Source organism: Orcinus orca, chromosome 11 (assembly GCF_937001465.1).
Source record: "Orcinus orca chromosome 11, mOrcOrc1.1, whole genome shotgun sequence".
Lineage (NCBI taxonomy): Eukaryota > Metazoa > Chordata > Mammalia > Artiodactyla > Delphinidae > Orcinus > Orcinus orca.
The window spans coordinates 64,458,705-64,480,769 of NC_064569.1; the positions used below are offsets into that span (position 1 = coordinate 64,458,705).

Genomic DNA, 22,065 nt, shown 5'->3' on the forward strand with positions numbered 1-22,065 from the left:
TGTTGAAAAACGAGTGTTTAACCTCAAAATATTAACAATGACCACTAAAATTAATTCCATATTCATGTAGAATTCTGTATAATTTTGTGTGTAATCATATAAATATGTAGAACCACACTAATTTTATTGATTGTTAGAAATAAGCTTGAATTAGTAAAAAGTATGAATTAAAGGTTTTTTAAAAAGTAAAGATAGTTACATTACTTTTAAATTCATTTAATAACTAAACTAAAAGGAGGGTTTTCAGTGAGTTCTTTGGGGAATACATTTTGTTGTAGATGCAAAGCTAGTGTTTTTTCACTTATACATTGTTAGTTATTGTATGCTATTAAAACTTCTTGAGGTACCCGCACAAGTAATTTAAAACATTTCCCCCCACTGAAATCTCATTCTCTAAGAGAATCCCTTACTCAAGATTAAAGGCAAAATTTGTCAACTCAGATTTTTAAAAGTACAGGTTGACTTGCTATGATATTTTTCCCTGTGTGTTTTTTATGTAAGGTGAATAAAGAAAAATTTGGGAAAAATAACCTCTTCTCTGAGACCATTTAGTTAATTTAAAACTTAACACTGAAAGTAATGTTAGGTTGGAACTAAAACGTTGTAAAGCAATGTACTAGAGACCCTGGGGCAACTTCAATCTAATTTAACTAATAAATATTAAGCTCATATTATGAGTCCAGCATTGTGTTAGGAATACAAAGATGAACTTAACGTGGATGTTAATGCTGGGAGGTAATTTGGAGATAATTTAATACAAACCTCTCAAGAGACAGAGGAGAAAATTAAGGCCTCCGAGAGATGAAGTGGCTTTCCCATAGTCAATAGATAAGTAGCAGAGCCAAGAGGAGAATACTTCAAGTTTCGTATTCCTTGCCTAGCCTCACGCTCCCTGCCCCAAAGGTTTTACAAAAGATACTTGGTACAGTTTTTACATTGACTAGAGCTCTTGTGGTTGGGCAATTCCAACAAAGCAGGTCGGGAAAATTTCCATGATAGTCAGCATCTCAAAATAGCAGCAGGTCCGCGCAGCTTTGTTCCTAACTCTGCAAGAATGAAAGAAATTCTAATTATACAACTAGCCCTGGACAAATAGTCCCTCTCAACAAACATTTGAGTGCTTACTATGTGCCTCGCTCTGTGTTATATACTAGGAATATAAAGTAGGCTGAAAACAGTTCTTATCTTTAAGAAGCTAGTAGTTTCTTAAACTACAGAGGAAACAAACACGTAAGGAGAGAATTTCAGTGACATTACACAGCCCAAACCAATGCCTTGAAAAATGCATCCCAACATTAAAAAATTTTCTTAGTTTTAAGGTGGTTTGGCCAGGGCACAAATACCCTAATCCTACTTCAACACCGTTCCATAAAGTTCTTGTGGCAGAAACAGATAAAAGAAACAAATGCAAAGTAAAGCAGAGTTCGCACTGTGACTCCTAACCTCAGTGCAGAGGAATATGACATACTGACCTATTGTTTCAAGGGAGCAACCGTTTTTCTAATCTAGTTGATTTAAATGGCCTTAGGCCAAAGCACCATCAAACACTTAAACCCACGTTTATTCTGGTCACATGGAACAAAATTAAGTATGAGACTGAGGGTGATCTAGCTGTTTAAGGCCCCTGACATGCTGGGCCAGTCCCAGCCTTATGCTCTGATAGCTCTGGAAAGGAGAGAATCAGAGAGCCCTACTTCTGATATTTAACACTTGGAAATCCCACCCACTATCAAATATGGCCTGATCAGTGACTTTTTCTTTTCCTTTTTTTTTTTTTGGCTGCGAGGCATATGGGATCTTAGTTCCCCGACCAGGAACCGTGCCCCCTGCAGTGCAAGTGCGGAGTCTTAACCGCTGGATTGCCAGCGAAGTTCCTGATCAGTGACTTTAAATTGAATCAACTCCTCCTCTCTACTTGGACAGTTTGGTGCCCTTGAATAGGCATTATTTCCTCCCTTCTTCCTGTCAGATAATCTCCTCAAAAACTTCACCTGAATTTTATTTACAAAACTTTTTTTAATGTTAGCCGATTTGTATCAATCTGTTTCATTATACCCTATCACCTATTATGTTTATATATAAACATATAAACACCTAAGACACTTAGTCTAAGTTTGCTCTTCTAAGTCAACAGAAGATTTGAAAATTTGGACAGAGGAGCTGATCAACCATATAAGAGCTTCAAATAGTTTTAGATGGGTCATGAGAAGTGGCATAACCATTCTGAATGATTACAGTGCTTCAGTTCTACTGTGAACCCATTTTTATTTTTGAAACTCATTCGCCCAGTTAACCTTGGCATTGCCCAAGAAAAAGTCTGACGGAATCTGATGATTATCTCGTAAGGAAGCACAGAGCTACATACAACAAAAAGCAACAACATAGCAACTTAGGTCCAGAAAGCTTTGCTTTTAATCTCATTTTTCCATAAACATGCTCAAATCCATAATACAAGGTGTTTGCTTTTTTAAGTTTATCACTTTTTTTTAACCCCCAAATAAACTTCTTAATGCGTTTATTTTAAATTTGGCGGGGGGGTGGGGTAGGGAGGGGCGACATTTGAGTTTCCTTGCGAAGAAATTAAAAAAAAAAAGAAAAAGTGTTGTGTGTCCCATTCCTTCTTCCATCTCCACCAGCCAAATAAGTATGTGCTGCGACGGCATTTCTGTTGCTCTGAAATGTTGAAATAGATACGGAAAAAAAAGGCACCGAAAAAAAAAAAAAAGGTACCAAGTGTTCATGTCGAGTGAAGGCACGCAGTGGGCTCCAGAAACCTGGCAGGTGGAGCATCTCGCGTCTGGAGTCTCGCGAGGTGTCGTGAGGCGAACTTGAGGCTCGCGGTTGTATGCGTTGCCGGGTGGAAGCGGGTTGCTGCGTCAAGACCTCCCTGGGCGGAGGGGTTGCGGAAGAGTGCCTACGTTCTGTCCCGGAAGTTGTCTGGCGCTGGGACGTCTTCTTTCAAGCCTTTGTGCTCGCACGTATCCCCCACGACCTGTCTGGGGCGCCTGATGTGGTCGGAGGAGTCGGCGGGCAGGTGTGGAGGTGCCCAGAGGGGGAAGGCCTGGCCGCCCGCGTGGGCCCTCAGGTCGGCTGTGAAGTCAGAAAGACTTGTCGATGGGCCTTCACGACAAACATGGGGGTGCCGACCACCTGGGACCCCTCTAACACGTGGCCCCGCTTCCTGTGCAGGACCCCTTAGATGGCACCAGCCCCTTGTTGCAAACACCGGATCTCCGCTCGTTGACGTGCTCCGCGGGTCGGGGCTGGCGGTCAGCACGCAACATAGGGGCAGCGCCGTGATACTCTGGATGGATCCGCGAGCAGCCGTGGCACGCAGTCTTCGAAGCGCACGCCCCGCGTGTGCTACTCGGTGGCGCCCCTGCCTGGTGGCCACCTGGAAGCCGGCAGCCACGCTGTCCTGATCTTGTTGAGGTACTGCGGGCCCTTGGTGACGTCGGGGACGATGATGGGGCTGGCGCTGGCGGGTCCAAAGCACCACATCCTTTAGGCGTCGGCCGCATCCCACTCGTACTTCTCGGTCACTTTGAGGCCTGCTCCTTGAGTTCCTGGCGGGCAGACACCTCGACCTTGTCGGTGTCCTTGGCCAAGCAGTCGGGGAAGCGCCGCACCTTCATGTGTAGCCGATGGTGCTTGTTGGAGGCCTTGGACAGGCCCAGGTAAGTCTATCACTTTTGAATGGTATCGGGCTCTTAAATTTTTGTGTCAAAGCTCAGTGGTTCCCCCCACCCCAACCACATTTTTATACTCCCATGAAAATAAGCATTTAATTCGCTTGCTTTTCAGATTACAATATGTAGGAGAGTTATTCCTTCGATTTAGGTATTCAGTTGAATTGAATACACGTTGATTGTGAGCCTGCAGTGTGGCAGGCCCTCTGCCAGGTGCTGGGAATACAAAGGTGGGGAATTCATGGTGTGCAAGGGCAGATAGAGCAGACAGCTATAATAAAATATTCATCAATGCTCTAGGAGCAGTTGGAGCACAGTGCTAAAAGAAGGCAGAACATGGAGGCATAATTCTTCCTGGCTGAAAGGGAGAGCGGTGCTAGAGGAAAGCAGCTGTTGGGCTCGTTGCCACTACAATACAGCGTCCAATTTCAGCTCCCCCCACAGTGCTTCTTGACATTCTGACTTTAGACCCTATCCAGCAGTTTCTTCCATTCCTTTGGCTGACTATTCCAACATTCACAGTCCTTTATGTCATTCAACCCTTTTCATTTGTTTCATCTTCCTTTGCTCCTTGCCCTTTTCCCTTACAGCAAACCACCAGACTTCCTTGTTCACAGAGCAAATAATTTCTCACATGAACTCCCTCAACTTCCTACTGTTCTTCTCCATTTCCCCAGCCCTGGTATTTCAAATGACACTTTTTTTTTTTTGAGTGAATGCATGAATAAATAAACATATTAGGCACTATTTGTGGTAGATGCTGGGGATACACATGTCAATAAGTTAGGTTTCTCTCTGCCGTCAAGCCAGTCACAGTGTAGTGGATTCACATCTGTTACTCCCAGCTATGCTTTACGCTTGAGTTCTAGACCCATATATTCATTGCTTTTATGATATTCCCATCTGTTTGTCCTCCATGTGTCTCCACACTAACATGTGCAGTACTGTATCCCCTTGCTCCCATGTTTGCTCTTCCTCCTATTTTACCTGATTCAGTGAGTAACTGCATCATCTGTCTAATGGTTCAAGCCAGAAATGTGGTGTTCTTATTAATCACCAATAGCTATTTATACAATTCTCTTAATATCGCTCATTCCCTTTTGTCCACTCCCTCTGCCTTTGTCTTAGGACCCTTATTCATTTATCTCTTGCTTGAATTTTTGAAATTGCCAGCCTGGTGGCAATTACTTTTAATTCTTTCATCTAATTCCTTGCTTATCAAGCTTTATATCTAATAACAAGCTTGTATAGCTACTTCCTGATTTTCCAGATTTAGGCTTTATTTATTTACCGGTCACTTTAAAAGATGGAGATTTAGCTCTTTTTTTCATCTTCTTCATACTTACTACACACAGGACTTCCTTCTGAACACTGAGTCTAGCAATATCATTATACTTTTATTCTAATTAAATCACTATTCAGTATTTACAGTATTGTAGCTATGAAAATGTTAGTCACAACTGAGGTTTGTAAAATATCCATTATTGTGTTTCCTTTCTGCACAACTCTTTCCCCTGGAGATAATTTCTACAACTTTTTGATCCCTTTGTTTTCTACTAAATTGAACCATATGAAATTGCCACTTTTATTAAATATTAGCGTTATGTGGTTCAAGGTAGAATGTTCTTTTTACGAATCCAAATTCAATTCTCTATCAGTTATCCAAATACCTCAGTACTTTTAGATAACTGAAATGTTCTGTAATTTTCAGCTTCTTGATACCTTCTGATGGATTAAGTTTCCTTTTCATTGTCGTGCTCCTGAAGAAATCTCTCCTGGAGTCTTCTGACTTGCCCTAATCTGGACTAGTTGTTAGCTAAACCAGGGAGACAACTATCATCCTAGGGCTTTTTTCACTGGAATCCTGAGATCTGTCTCTTAATATACTGCAGCTTCCTATTTCTTGGTTTATTCCCTCATTTTGGAGGATCACATCTTCTGATAGCTTCCTGAGATAGAGTGCACAAAAGGTAAAGTTTTCAGATCTTGCCTGTTTAAAATATCTTTATTTGGCCCTCTCAACTAATTAGTTTGGTGTGCTATATCATTCTCCATTGAAAATCTTTTTTTTAAAGAATTTTGAAGGTGTTGCTGTAACATCTTCTAGTCTCCAGGTTTGCTGTGAAATCCAAAGCCATTCTGTTTCTTGATCCTTTGTTTCTGACCAGATATTTTCCCCCAGAACCTTTTCTTTTTCCTAATTTTCTGAAATTTTATGGTATTGTACTTTGGTGGGCGTCTATTTTCATCCACTGGACTGAAAACTTAGCGGACACTTGAGTCTCACTGGCCTGGCCTGTGTTTCGTGTTCACCTCTAAACAGATCATGGTGGACAGGAGGATGCTGTGCACTGATGGGCCAGTTCTAGGTCATTTGTCCTTCCTTGGAACTTATAGCTGAGGTTGGGGGTACATGGACTGACAATACAGGAAGGGTGGCTTCCCAGGGAAAGCCAGGATGTTGTTACTAAAAGAAACACAAAAGATTGGGCAGACAAAACTAGAGATGTCCGCTATATAATGTAAACAAACTCTCTGTATGTGTAACTTAAAAAAAAAATTGTTCTATATCTTTATTTATTTATTTATGGCTGCACCACACGGCTTGTGGGATCTTAGTTCCCTGACTGGGGATTGAACCTGGGCCCATGGCAGTGAAAGCACGGAGTCCTAACCACTGGACCACCAGGGAATTCCCTATATGTGTAACTTGATGGAAGCCTAACATGTAATTGGGTTGCTGAGTTCTGAATGACTGAATTTGCTGTGGTCCAAAGGGTGTGAATGACTGGCATTGGTGGTATAGTGGTGAGCATAGCTGCCTTCCAAATGGTCTGAATGACTTCCAGTGACTTACATTCAGCATACAGTACTAAGAATGCAAGTCATGATAGAGTGAGGTACTTACTTATATTTTATAGAGAGCATATTAACTTTGATTTGTTTTTTCAGAAAATATTTTAAAATGTTTAATTAAATGGATTCTGCAGATATAACTATAAATTTATCTCTTTCCCCAAAACCTGAAAATCAGTGATCATTTACATAATGCTGGTTTACAGAGTAAATTGTTTGTGTGAAAGAATTGGGACTATGTTCCCAGTTTAGGCCAGGAGCATGTTTACCACTGTCTCTTGCCAGGCCTTGTCTTTGCAGAGTCCTCGTACAACTAAAGGTTTGATGCGCTGTTATTTCTCTATATCATTAGGGAATGAAAACTCATATTAAAAAGTTACAGGACATGCTCTGAGAACAGTAAACCTCACAGCCAACCAACAATCTTTATTAGAAATGCTGAAATAAAAGTAATGACTAAATTTGCATATAAATCTTCCATAAATACAAAAAAAATTATTCAAGTATTTATTATCTCCATTTTATAGCACATTTGCCTTTGTTTAGGTAGTACATAAATCCAAGAGGAAAGCCTGGTGATTATCACTATAAAAAGCATTTATTGAAACTTCCTGTGATAGATACTTGAAACAATAGTGAACATGCATAAATGACATAAGTTAGCAAATGTTAAGGGTAAGCGAAGATAAAGTGCCTTTCATGTTAGGGTTGCCAGATAAAACACAAGAGACTTCATTAAATTTGAATTTCAGATAAAAATAAGTAAATTCTTTAGCATAAATATGTCCCTAATATTTCATGGGAAATACTTCTAGTAAAAACTTTATTTATCTGACAATCTAATTTAACTGGGCATTCTGTATTTTTACTTGCTAAATCCGGAAAATCAGCTATTCTAGCATAATGACTTAATTTCACATAGGAACACAAAGATTATGAGAAGTTCTGTGTCTATGGAAGCTGTGGCTAGAAGGAATTTGCTGGCAAATTTTCAATTGGTTAGGCCATGTTCCCTTTAAATTCAGTTCAATTTAAGCAACATTTGCAGATGGAGACCTTGGTGCTGGATAATGTAGAGATGGATAAACTGTTTTCTCAAGAGAAGATGATTTCAGGCCTATAGGGGCAGGTGGTCCAGAAATAGTGTGTGAGGAGGAGAAAGCAATAATGCGATCTTTGAGCAAATGGGGATTTGAGCAAATGTGACTGTCAGGGAATAGTTGGGTGGATAAAATGATGTAACAGATGATGAGCAAGTAGAAACATCACTTTGAAAATGTATAGCAGCAGATATTAGAGAACTCTAGGTGGTTATATCCATGATTTTTAGGCTTGCATCTAGAAAAGAACCTCTCAGGTATTTATTTACATAGCAATAAGCCTGACAGTTTAGCCTAACTTAAGAGTTTCTTCACACCATGGTCATAGTCTGAGAACCTTTTGTCTAAATTATCAATTTTGGGGTTTCAATATGCTCTGCAACTTGACTCCAGAAATACTGGATAGCATTTATGAGGCACTGTTCTAAGTCTTTTCATGAATTAAATTATTTATTTCTCACAACAACTCTTTGGGGCGAGTGCAGCTGTTATTTCCATTTTATAGTTGAGGCAAATCAGGAGTAGGAAACTGATGTGCCTATCAGACCACGTAGGGAATGTAAATGTGGGGGGGCAGGCCAAGAGTAAGACAGTGAATGCAAGTGACAGCCTCAGAGTTGGGATGTAACAGGGAGACTCTGGTGAGCTGGGAAGCAGGTGACCCATCTCCAGCACTTTCTGGATGGCTCAGACTTGCCAAACCATCTATTTTTTCTTGAGAAGCTGGAAATCCAAAATTTAAGTGACATTTCCTAATTTTTGAGTGTTAGAAACTAGTTTAAATTTACAGCACTCAAATTAACAAACTAGAATTTGCTTCTGAGCAAATTTTGCCAGCAGTTTGTCATTTCTGCTTTAGATATATTTTGTTTTTACAAGCTAAAAAAGAGTAAATTGTTTTTATCAAAACTGAAAATTGCTGGGCAAATCCTATTATGTAACACCAGCCCCAAATAAACATATTTTTAGACCTTAAGACTAGGTTGGGGGCTTCCCTGGTGGCGCAGTGGTTAAGAATCCGCCTGCTAATGCAGGGCACATGGGTTCGATCCCTGGTCCAGGAAGATCCCACGTGCCGTGGGGCAGCTAAGCCCATGCACCACAAGTACTGAGCCTGTGCTCTAGAACCTGCGAGTCACAGCTACTGAGCCCATGTGCCACAACTGCTGAAGTCCGCGTGCCTAGAGCCTTTGCTCCGCAACAAGAGAAGCCACCTCAATGAGAAGCCCACACACTGCAATGAAGAGTAGCCCCCGCTCGCTGCAACTAGAGAAAGCCCACGCGCAGCAACAAAGACCCAGCGCAGCCAAAAAGAAATAAAAGTAAATTAAAAAAATAAAAAAGACTAGGTTGTAGCAGTGTGTGATGATCAATATTAAACATGAAAATTGAACAGCTAGTACTCAAAGAAAACAGCTGTTCCTTTTCTATAAGGTGGTGTTTCTCGATTTAAAAAAATATCATGATTCACCTTAAGAAATTAATTTGACATAACATGTACTCTTACAAATCTCTTATTTTATATATAAAAATATTTTCAAGAAAAAATATTCACTCTTACTACCTGTCATACATTCTGATACTTTTTTATTCTATTCTATTTCATATTGTTTACTACATGCTGAATTGATTTCATAACCCAGTAATAGGTCATGTCCAAGTTGAAAATCTCTGCAATAGAGAACAGTTTTTCCTTCATAAGGATAATACAACTCTTAGCACTGAGTGAAGTAAAATGTAAAAACTATCAAGGTAGTGTGTATCCAATTTCTGTTGTGAAAATTCTGGCAATGAGAGATACCCACACTTAGGTATAATCTAAATGCTTCCTTTGCAGGTTAATTTTGTCTCCCTAAGGGAGTTAGGGCAGGACAACTACTTTTTAAAAACTCATTGAAGGCAAGCGAATACTACTTTTTGTATTCTGCCATAATGCCCAGGTCAAAGTTGTGGCTCAGTTAAAACTTGTTGCTTTGATTGAAAGAATATACTATGGCTATTGGTATGTAGGTTATTGGCTCCTGGCTGATTATTAGAGTTTTCTGGAAAACTTTAAAACAATACGAAATCTTATTCAGGAAAATTATATTTGTATTTGTCCTTTGACACAGAAATTCTACTTCTAGCAATCAGCTCTGGTGGCTAGTTGGTTAATAAACTAATGGTGATACCACCATTTTAATTATTATGCAACTATGAAAAGGAATGAGAGAGATCTCCATGATATATGGCTAAGGAAAAAAATCAAGGTGCATATATTTTTGCAAAAAGAAACACTGGTAGTATAAACAAGGAACTAAAATAGTTGTTATCCATAGGGTGATTTTGGAATAGAATGGAGGGGAAAGGGAGAGATGAGGCTTAGAAATCTAAGTATGCTTTTTAATTTAATTTAGGTTTTAAATCATGTAAGTATTTTATATATTAAAATCATAGAGTTAATTTAAAAAGAAAAATTCTAAAATTGAAAATAGAAACAAGTAAACCTTGACTGTGTATCAAATTGCTAACATAGCACAGAGAAAAAAAATTTATTTCCAGTGAATTTTGAATGTAATACTCTATGCATCCTTAGTGAGATATAATCTAAGGGCTAAAAGAACTATGAAGAAAACTTAAGGGACTTCCCTGGTGGCACAGTGGTTAAGAATCCGCCTGCTGACATGGATGGATCTAGAGACTGTCATACAGAGTGAAGTAAGTCAGAAAGAGAAAAACAAATATCGTATATTAACGCATATATGTAGAACCTAGAAAAATGGTACAGATGAACCAGTTGGTAGGGCAGAAATAGAGACACAAATGTAGAGAACAAAGTATAGACACCCAGGGGGGAAAGTGGCAGGGGAGGGGTGGTGGTGGTGTGATGAATTGGGAGATTGGGATTGACATATATACACCAGTATGTATAAAATGGATAACTAATAAGAACCTGCCGTATAAAAAAATAAATAAAATTCAAAAATTCAAACAGAACAAAAAAAAAAGAATCCGCCTGCCAGTGCAGGGGACACAGGTTCAAGCCCTGGTCCAGGAAGATCCCACATGGCGTGGAGCAACTAAGCCCGTGCGCCACAGCTACTGAGCCTGTGCTCTAGAGCCCGTGAGCCACAACTACTGAGCCTGCGTGCCACAACTACTGAAGCCCGTGCGCCTACAGCCTGTGCTCCGCAACAAGAGAAGCCACGGCAATGAGAAGCCTGCGAACCGCAGCAAAGAGCAGCCCATGCTCACCGCAACTAGAGAAAGCCTGCGCGCAGCAACTAAGACCCAGTGCAGCCAAAAATAAATAAATAAATAAATTAATTAAAACAACAAAAAAAGGAAACTTAAACATCACTTAGTGATTTTTATCGTTGGTAGTGATAATTGGTATTATGTATTTTAACCATTATTGCATATTTTGGGGAAAAAATAAATGTTTAGGGTGATAAGATTTTTGTGTAAGAAGGACACATGAGTATGAAATCAAAGAAGTTAAGAAAAAATCCCTATAAAGTTAAATTTGAATTGTAAATATTGATATTAACTCATTTTGAATATATGTATGTCCTATCTCTCTTTACTGAAAGGGTCTAGAAACAGTGACACCTCTGTAATGCCCAGATTCTTTTTGTTTGTTTAAATATTTATTTATTTATTATTTATTTAGGCTGCGCTGGGTCTTAGTTGTGGCATGTGGGATCTTTGTTGCGGCATGTGGGTTCTTAGTTGCAGCATGCATGCGGGATCTAGTTTCCCAACCAGGGATCAACCCAGGCCTCCTGAGTTGGGAGCTTGGAGTCTTACCCACTGGACCACGAGGGAAGTCCCTGTAATGCCTAGATTCTTGATTATCAAATCCCTAAAAGGAACCAGATTCACTTAAAAAATGGCTGATTCCAAGTTAAGTCTGAGGCAATTAGGTAAAAGTTGAACTTGCAATATCTTGTGCCAGAAAGCAAGAAAGTCCTCAAATATTGGAGCCATCTTGAAATAACTTCTGTTGATCAAATTGGAACAAAATAAGCATCCCAAAAGAATAACTAAATGATTATAAAATGTAAAATAAATCAAAAACTATTAGTTTTGAAGAGAGAAAGAGAGGGAGAGAGAAAAACACCTTACTTTGGAAATAAGTAAGACATTATCGGTCTTTTTTGAAGGCACTGTTGAAACCAGTTAATGTGTGAAAGCTCCCCCACCCCTTTTTGAAACAAAAGAATGCCAGCTCATCAATATGGAAGAAATAATAGATTAGAAAAAGCACCATTTGGAACTCCTAGTGGAAACTGATTCAGACAAAGATCATTAATAGAAGCCAAAATACATTAGGTGAGAGATTAATGGGGAGGAGGATATTTGTGTAGTGTCCAAGTATCACTCCATAGATTACTTGTTAATTGCAAAGGGTAAAAACCTTACCTTTGCAATGGAGATACCTGATCACCTAGCATAGCTATCAAACCTAGTGTCACTGACAGACAAGCTGAATTATGTGGTTTCAGGTGTGGTTATAGGATTATAGTGTCAGTATGAATTACTTGTGTCAAAAATGTTTAAACTAAATTTAATCAAGTTTTTAGATCTAGTTTCTAGTTTACAGGGAAAAGGAGAATAGACAAAGAACAAGTTTAATGACACCAGAAGGCAGGTCAAATTGCCAAAAGGCCATTTTTTTAATGTGTAGCTACCCAAGGGTTTGATCAGAGAAGCCTGAAAGAACTTTTAGTTTTGAAGGCAGATTAAGCAGGGGTTGCTTCCCTCAGCTTTTATTGAAAACCCTATTCCTTCATAAGGATAACATGCTGAAGCTGCTGGTCTAGGCATTTAATCCAATATAAAGGAATATTTCTTATGTTATACAAAAGAACAGTTCCAATTTCAACATGAGGAAGCAATTCAAATTGGAGAAACAATGAGCTCTACCTAGAATTGAAGACCTTTTTCTAAATAAAAGAAGAAACTGTTTCTGTCTAAATATGGGCATTTTAAAAAACATCTTTATTGGAGTATTATTGCTTTACAATGGTGTGCTAGTTTCTGCTTTATAACAAAGTGAATCAGCTATACATATACATATGTTCCCATATCTCTTCCCTCTTGCGTCTCTCTCCCTCCCACCCTCCCTATCCCACCTCTCTAGGTGGTCACAAAGCACTGAGCTGATCTCCCTGTGCTATGCGGCTTCTTCCCACTAGCTATCTATTTTACATTTGGTAGTATATGTAAGTCCATGCCAGTCTCTCACTTCGTCCCAGTTTACCCTTCCCCCTCCCTGTGTCCTCAAGTCCATTCTCTACGTCTGCGTCTTTATTCCTGTCCTGCCCCTAGGTTCTTCTAAATATGGGCATTTTGATTGCTCAGTTCCACTGAGCCCTTTTTGCTCCTTGCTACATTAAGTTCTCATTGAATGTGCACTTGACTTCTTTGCAGTGAAAGCATATTAATCCCTAACATGATTTTTTAAATGTTCTTTAGACCTCTAACTGGATCATTTCTTGTTGATGCTGTTATACTGCTGTGACATTTTGGACTCACTGAATGGCACTGAAAATCAACTTTTAAAAAATTATAATAAAGCTTAGGTGAAATAGCAGAGAAGCATCTGATTCCTTCCTTCCCCACAAAATGGAGAGAGATTAGACTAAGGGCTCTCTTTGGTTCATTGGACAGAGATTGGGGAGATGGCAGAGCAGCTACATCCTGTTTTTGAGCGAGGAGAAAATTCAGGCTCACCCTTTTAGAGCTGCCAGGCAGCATAGCTTCTGAGCAGAACTGCCCTATTATTGCCACTGGCAACTCCACCCTTGCTGTACCCAGAAACACCCTCCAGTTTCCCCTCTTTTCAAACTATGCCATTTTCTTCCCCTACTGGTTAGCACACATCATTACTACTGTTAAATAACAAATAAGTTTTCTTGTATAATTTGGAGGAATCAATTTATAGTCTTGCCACATTCGTGTTAAATCTTAGGTAGTATTTCTATCTTGTAGTGAGGACAAGAACTAGGCTAACAGTAGAAAAATGATTGATGTGTACGTGAATAGAGCACCTGAGTCCTATAGTAATGCATGCTTATCGTCTAAGTTAATAGTTCCCAGTTTGTAATCTCTAGACTTGCAGCATCACCATCATCCAGGAACTGGTTAAAACTGCGAACTTTGGGGCCCAAAACTTACTGAATCAGAAACTCTTGGGATAGAGCCCAAGAATCTGTGTCTTAACAAACACTGCAGGTAACTTCTTATGCATACTGAAATTTAGGAACCACTCTAAGCCATGAGATTCCCTTTATTCCTTTAAGTCAGCAAACCTGTTTAAATACCTTCTATGTACTATGATCCATAAAAAATAATATAACAATCTTTGTTCAGAGGGTGGTAATATGGAACATAGGGGGAACAGAGTTTACACAGAAAGCCGTAACAGGCACTTATTATAACCTGTCTTCCCATCTTCCGGGTGTCCCCAACTTAGGGTCTGTGGGTATGAGTGAGTGAACCATTTTAACCAAAGGTGAAGAGGCTAAATTGACATATGTATTTGTAGCAATGGGCAGACAGCTCCTGACGTGGTTGAAGACAAAGAGAGAGTCCTCAGACTCAGAGTATAAAAAGAAGATCCCATTCTATTTTATAGTGAGAAAAAATAACTAATAAAGAAAATTGCAAAATCGTGGGAGAGATGGTAGGATAACTGGGATGATCTGGTTTGAAGGGAAAATTTAAATTATGCACTATCTGTGTAAACAACATTATCTAACCTTAGCCTGTTGACTCAGCTGGTTAGAGTTCTGTCACAGTTTCAGTTCCCTACAGAGCCTGATAAATTATTCCTGTTCTTGGCCACAATCAACATCCCACAATTCAAAGCATCAAATAAAGGTGGCATGGGGCATTGGGAGGATTGTAGATCATTACACATTCCTACTCCCGGGCGAACACCTGAAGACTGCTGAAGGTGGGCGGTAGCACCATCTTTGTAGGAGGTAGTAGATGATAAATGGTCAATTTCTCAAATTCTTTCCCAAAGCTTTAATTGTTACAAAGAGTTTTTTTTCTTTCCAGGCAAATTTACCTTTATGAAGAAAGATCATAATAACTTCTCAAGGAAAGTTAGTAACATTTCACTTGGTGCTATTATAATTTTTATGTTAACGTCTAAAATGTCTCATTTGGTGAAATTAGTTCATTAAAATATTTGTATGAGCACATAAACATTTATTTTTCTACGCACATTAGCTAGATCTTGAAGATATTTTTTAAAATTTAGAGGTTAATCTCCTGCATCCTGGGACTTCCCTCGTAGTCGAGTGGCTAAGACTCCCTGCTCCCAATGCAGGTGGCCCGGGTTTGATCCCTGTTCAGGGAACTAGATCCCACATGCTACAGCTAAGGTTCGCATGCCGCAACTAAAGATCCCATATACCACAACTAAAGATCCTGCATGCCTCAACTAAAAAAAGATCCGGCATGCTTCAACTAAAGATCCTGCATGCCGCAACTAAGACCCAGTGTAACCAAATAAATAAATTAATTAATTAAAAAAACTCCTGCATTATAAGGAGACAGAAATTGCCTAAGTTTTAAATATAGCAGACTACATCCTCTAACACTAGCTAAGGATGCCTCAGTGTTTCCATGCAGAACTTGTTTCTAACTCAGCCTTAGGAAAATTCCTTAAGGTAAAACTTAAACACTACATCTGTCTCTCAGCCGATTGTTTTATAAAGTTTCTGAGTTTAAAGTTACCATAAATGTCGACAGTGTGGTGGAATGTTTATATGCTTGGTTTTTCCCTGCATCTAGTGTTTGAACAAATAGGAAGTTTATAGTGGACATAATAATAACACTGAATGTCAGTGGCAAAAAATTTTTTTTCTGTGTGTTTTCCTATCATCACTCAATACCAAGAACTTCTCCTGTCTGCTTTAAGAAAAAACCCAAAAGATTGCTTTTTTTTTTCTTTTTAAATCATGTTTAATGAAATAAAAGCCAGATATCCGAATACACATAGATACTTCCACAAGCTGATGGCTGGGTGCTTTGATCTTGGGCTATCTCCGTGGAAATATGCCATGCTTTGTGTGTGAGGATAATGTTATTGTCAACTATCATTAAGACCTCTTTTCTAGTAAAGGAGTAAATAATTATATGGAAATCAGAACTTACAAAATATATTTTAAAAAATCTTATAATCCATTAAATAGACTTGGCTCTCTGGTTGAAAAATAACCAACAAAAAGGATTTTGTTTGTTTCTGTTTAAAGTATTATAAGACACTTACAAAGGATCATTTTGATTTTTTTTTTTTTTTTTTTCTATACGCGGGCCTCTCACTGTTGTGGCCTCTCACTGTTGTGGCCTCTCCCGTTGCGGAGCACAGCCTCTGGACGCGCAGGCTCAGCGGCCATGGCTCACGAGCCCAGCTGCTCTGCGGCATGTGGGATCTTCCCGGACCGGGGCACGAACCCGTGTCCCCTGCATCGGCAACCACTGCGCCACCAGGGAAGCCCCACAAAGGATCATTTTGAGATCTCATAAACAGAATACTTTAGTTAAGGTATCAATATCCTCCACTATAGGGTGGGAAGGAAATAGGAAAGATAAATTTTGGATTAACCAATTTACCAAGATAAATTAGACTCTTCTGGAAACCAAGGATTGCAGCCTCACATGTCTGCAGGAGCTGGGCAAGGTTACATGGATGAAGCAGACTGTGTATAGCATGGAGACAACCTTGAACTGAAGAGCCAAGCAGCACTTAGCTCAATCCATGTAGTAACAAGAGTCCAATTCCAGAGCTTTTGTTTGTCTAGACAAACTCCTAATGAGATTTTTACAAAATCTCCAAATTATTTAATGCTGGGAGTTAAGTAATTTTTAAAAATAATCGTGTTTGTTAAACAAATCTGCCTGGTGGATAGATTTGCCCTGTGATCCACCAGTTTGTGATCCTTCATTTTAACCCTAAATTGTGGTATACTCATGTTTCCCTGCTGCGTAAAACATTGAATGCCAGATGTAGATGATCACATGTTATTGTAAAAATACGGAAAAGACAAGTACTTAATATTTGTTGAATATTTATTAGGAAAACTAATACAATTTGTTCATTTTGGGTGAAGTCTTCACCAGTTATCAACACACACACACACCCATTGGCATGTGAACTTGTTTCCACTTAATGAGTGAGATAGGAATGTTAATTTTACTGACCCAACACCACTGACTCACTGGGAAAAAAAAATGGCCTCTTTCTTTCTCATTACACACACACATGCACACACACGCAGGCACTGTGTAGCATGTATGCATTGGTAGAAGTCACTGTATAATTGCAAATCTGAGGGCCAGGGTCCATATTTCTACAGATAAAGATCTAGTATATCTTCAGTCTAATATATCTTCAGTGCTGGGTGTCTAGTAAAGCATATGTAAGCATTGAATGATTAGAGTTTCCAGAACTTATTAGAGCAGGCCATTTGAAAGTGACAGAAATCTTGACTTTACAGTTCTTATTTTCATTGAACTTTTAACACATGCTAACACAATATGGATCATTAGTAGAAACAGGCAGTCCTTGCCATGAATTGAAGAGACACATGCTGAGAAAAAGATAAAGAATAGTGAGTTTTATTTTTTTTATTGATAGTTTAGAATTGTCATCATATCAGGTGCCTGTTATTTGTGTTAGAGGGTATACATTTTTTAAGTCAGCTTTTTAAATTTAAGTATAATGCATACATACAGAAAGTGCACAAATCATTAAATAGCTTAATGTATTGTTTTCAAAGAACCAAGCTTTAAACCTTTTGGAATGACTTGACAATCCATTTTTGCATATTTGGTCAGTTCTGAAATATACCAATATGCTTCTGAAAATAGCATTATCCCTAACTTGTGCCTTTTTTTTGCCCTTGACCTTTTGGTTAAACTTTAGATTACTTGTTTCTATAAAGCATCCATTACCTATAGTCTTTTCATCACACAGCACTAAGGCTATGTCTTGAGCAAATTCATCAGTGTTACTTCTGGATTACACATTGGAGTTACAAGATAAACATTCTCTAATATGACACATCTTCTAAAAATAAAGACAAAAATAGTCCTTAAGAAGGGGTTTTGGTCACAGTACATAAAAACATATAAAATCAATAGGTACTTTCATCCTTTTAAAATGATAAAAACTTTTTTTTCCCCAGATGAACGTTTTTGCAGAGAAAAGTAGGAAGGCACATTAAAAAATTCTCTATTAGAATCACAGCCTATTATAGATTCATCTAAGCAATTTTACTATAAACACATACCTATAAACATATAATGTCTCTTGACTGAATAGTTAAAGCAGGTCATATATCATAATTAAAACAAGGATAAACGTGGTAACCTAGAAACATGATTAAAAATTTTATTATCCTAAATAAAGCATCATTTAAGTAGGTGAGCCAAAATTATAACATGTAACTAACTCTGTTAATCCATAAATTCAGAGGAAAGTTCATTGTCTTCTCATGGTAAGAATGCTATGTTGGGGTTCCCTGGTGGTGCAGTGGTTAAGAATCCACCTGCCAGTGCAGGGGACACGGGTTCAAGCCCTGGTCCGGGAAGATCCCACATGCCACGGAGCAACTAAGCCCATGCGCCACAACAACTGAGCCTACGCTCTAGAGCCGGCAAGCCACAACTACTGAGCCTGCGTGCCACGACTACTGAAGCCCATGCACCTAGAGCCCGTGCTCTGCAACAAGAGAAGCCACCACAATGAGAAGCCCGCGCACCGCAATGAAGAGTAGCCCCCGCTCACCGCAACTAGAGAAAGCCCGTGCGCAGCAACGAAGACCCAAAGCAGCCAAAAATAAAATTAAAAAAAAAAAAAAAGAATGGTATGTCACTCTTTACTTGGAGTTTTTAACTGATTACTTACACAAAGTTACACTATTATGATAGAGTTTTCAAATTGATGTGAAAGATATTCTGGATCTTCAGAATGATGGTGTAAAGTAGGCTATCTGTAATTATAATTAAGGGAAACAGCCCAAGTTTGGAATGTTTTCTTTCATCTTCGCATATATAATTTGCATTTTACAGAACCTCAGGCCTTTGCATCTGCAAATTGTTGATTAAAGTAAATCATGTAGTCTAATCAGAAGATTCCAATAAAGTAGAATTTTGTTCACTAATTCAGAAAAAGTCTGGCCTATTGCACAAAAGTGCCAAGGAAAAACTCTTTATACAGTGAACCCCAAATAAAGCACTACTGATGTTTTGTTTGTGACTATATGATTAGCAGAGAGTCTTAAGTATTTATTGACCTAGTCTTGCCTTTAAGTATATAAACACTCAATGACTTGGTCCACTTCAATAGACATTGTGTTAGGTATTGAGGATTTGAAGATGAACTTTCATATTTGAGAAATTTAATATCTTGTAAGGGGGACAGACACATAAACCCATAATCTCAGTATGATGCTGTAATGTTAAGTAGGGAGCAGGCACAGAATGCCATGTGAACAGAGAGAAACTATATGGACTATGGTTTTCAGGAAAGTTCATCTCAAGGTAGGGTATCCAGTTAGGAGACAGTTGAAGTATACCCTACACAAAAGATGATGAGGACGTGAATTAGGGCAACAGTTTTTGGGGTGGGGAGAAGGGGGTGGAGTCAAGCAATATATAGGAAATAAAAGAGGCAGGATTTGATGATTGATTAGATAGGAGAAATAGGGTAGAGATATAATAGATAGGTACATGCATATTATATACACACATATACATACATACATGCATGCATAGACAGAGGCAGAGAGATGATAGATAGGTTTCTGGCTTAGAAAAGGTGCTATTAATTGAGACTGGCAATACAGGAGAAAAGCCAGTTTTGGAGGAAAATACTATATTGATTGGGGCAAGAAGAAGTGGGAAGTTGAAGTTGGGGTACCTGTGGCACATCATAGTAGATATGTCAAATGTGCAGTTTGATATAAGAGTCTGAAGCATGCTTAAAGGTAAAGTGCTATCCTAGCTTCAGCATGTTACTTCTCGTGTTTTACTTTATTTGCTAGTTTTCAAATGCATAAAAAATAAAGATTGAATAAAGTTACTACTGGAAGATATATTTAAGACCTAGTAAAGTAAGAGGATAATAAATGGGTCCTGTGGTGGCATTCTGAACCTTGTTATCATCCTGGTCATTCTATGTCCAACATCTTAAATACCCCTACATACTTTAATTCATTACTGAATGCTACCACCTTCTCGGCTTCACCAAAACCAACCACGTTCTCATTCAAAGGAAGGATTTGAGAGCTTAATATCAAATCCCACTTTAAGTTCTCCTGCAGTCTTGCCTTTCCCCTTAGTTTTAGTAACGGTTCCTAATCACATTGGCTCATGACTGAGTCATACTTCTATGGTTAACCCAAGCTGCACTCCAAGACCTCCAGCATTGCCTTATTCCCACCAATGCTTCCAGGTACTGGAGCCTATTCTAGACCTCATTTTTGGGTCCCTGCTGCAGAACTACCCTGATTCAGGGTGGCACCCTCGTGCCTGGGCCTGCTGCCTCAATGTTGAATTTTATTGTTTATGGAGCCCAGACTCACTCACACTTCTTCTTAGAAATAACCTTAACAAGATTTCCCTTTGGTGAATCCCACCCCCTCATCTTTTCCGTCAGCCCAGGTGGTTACTGTGAATACTGTATGCTATTCTCCAAGAGGCTTCAGACACTCCGTGCTTTGCATTCCCTTAACTCTAGTGCTCCAGTGATTGTCTCAGAAATGGTGTATGTCCCAAGCAGAGGCAATGCAACATGCTTCCCCCTGCATTCATGTGTGTGAATTTTCTTGCTGCATGACCAACAAAACATGTAGTCTTGGGAAGTGTTGGTGGTCTGAGAATGGAGTCCTCCAAAGGGAAAGATGAAAAGACTACAACCCGATATTAATATTTGGGCCCTGCATTCAGCTGCTTCTGTAGTCAAATCTAAACCTGGCCTGCTTAGTTATATTATTTTTTGTTTAAGAGAACTTGTGTTGGAGCTGTTACCTTTAATTGAAAAATAATCTTACTTGATTTGTAATTTATTCACTCAATAAATAATCATCGAGGATGCACAATCCTTGGGAATTGGCTACGTGTTGTGGATATGGGAGAGGATACATCAGAGAAAGTCCCTGACCTCATGGAGCTCACAGTTGGCTGGAGGACCACTGTTAGATTTCCATGATGCTGACTTCATGCTTACCTGGACTTTTCCTGTTACCTGTTGACAGATACCTTTTATTCTGGGCTTTGCTTGCGGACCTCCCAGAGGGCCTCTAACATTGAGCATGCAAAGAATTCATTCTCTTGTCTGGAGACCTTCATAGCTGTGGGTCATCAGCTATATGGACCATCTCACTTTAGCAGGTCTCTCTAGACTCTGCGTCTCAACTATTGCCTGTCTGACCTATACCACTGCTATCTTAGCTTCAGTATGTTATTTATTATGTTTTAATTTATTTGCTTATTTTCAGATGTCATTAGAAATAAGGATTGAATAACTTTTAGGAGTCAGATGGTGAGAAGGAATAGGAGGACCTCTTGTGCATTAGGAAAAGTTAGGTGCATATTCGTTTATCATACATGTCTTCTTTCAAAGAAGCATTTCAGAGCCACTTTGGTAGAAGAAAATGAATAACAATAATCATAATTTAAATTGATCCCATAATCGTTCGTTCTCCTTCCTTCCTCCCTTCCTTCCTTCCTTCCTTCTGTACCTCCCTCTCTCCTTCCCTCCTCTTATTTCCTTCCTTCAAAATATGTTTATGAAACTAATTCTTGGTACTGTTCTGGGGGATAAGGTACAGCTTTAAACCCACAGAGTCTTTGCCCTTATGAAACTTGAATTCTAATAAGGCATTGAGTTCAGAACTTTTACATGTAATTCCATTTTAGCTATATAATAATTCATTTTTACCAGTAAGGAAATGGAGTCTAAGGTATATGATTATGTAATTTGTCCTAGATCAGAGCAAAGGCAGAGACAGGATTCTGACTTAGGTGTGTCTTACACTAAAGCCCATGTTTGTAGCAGAAGAAATCAAACTAAGCACTTAAGTGCTATGAAGAAAAATAGAGCAAGGTATATGGGATACAGAGTGATGGGCCCAGGAAAGTTCTAGATTCAGAGGTGGAACAGAGATCTGAATTAGGCCATGCAGAAACCCAAGGGAAGGTAGGCAGAGGGAACAGGATATGGGGCAGGGGCATGCTGGAAGTGTCTAAGGCTCACAGGAGGGCAGTGCAAGGAAGGGGAGGGTTGCAGAAGAGGAGGTCACAGGGACAGCCAGAAACCTGATGATGGAGCATCTTATGGACCATAGCAAGGACTTTGGGTTTAGATGATACTCGTCACTCTGCTCTAGTTCTAAAATGCAGTTCTTTCTGTTCAA

At 39.1% G+C, this 22,065-nt stretch overlaps 1 pseudogene; it reads right to left on the bottom strand.

The window, feature by feature from the left end:
• Positions 1-2,914: 2,914 nt before the first annotated feature.
• On the bottom strand, positions 2,915-20,870 carry LOC117201989 (elongation factor 2-like; annotated as a pseudogene).
• Positions 20,871-22,065: the final 1,195 nt, after the last annotated feature.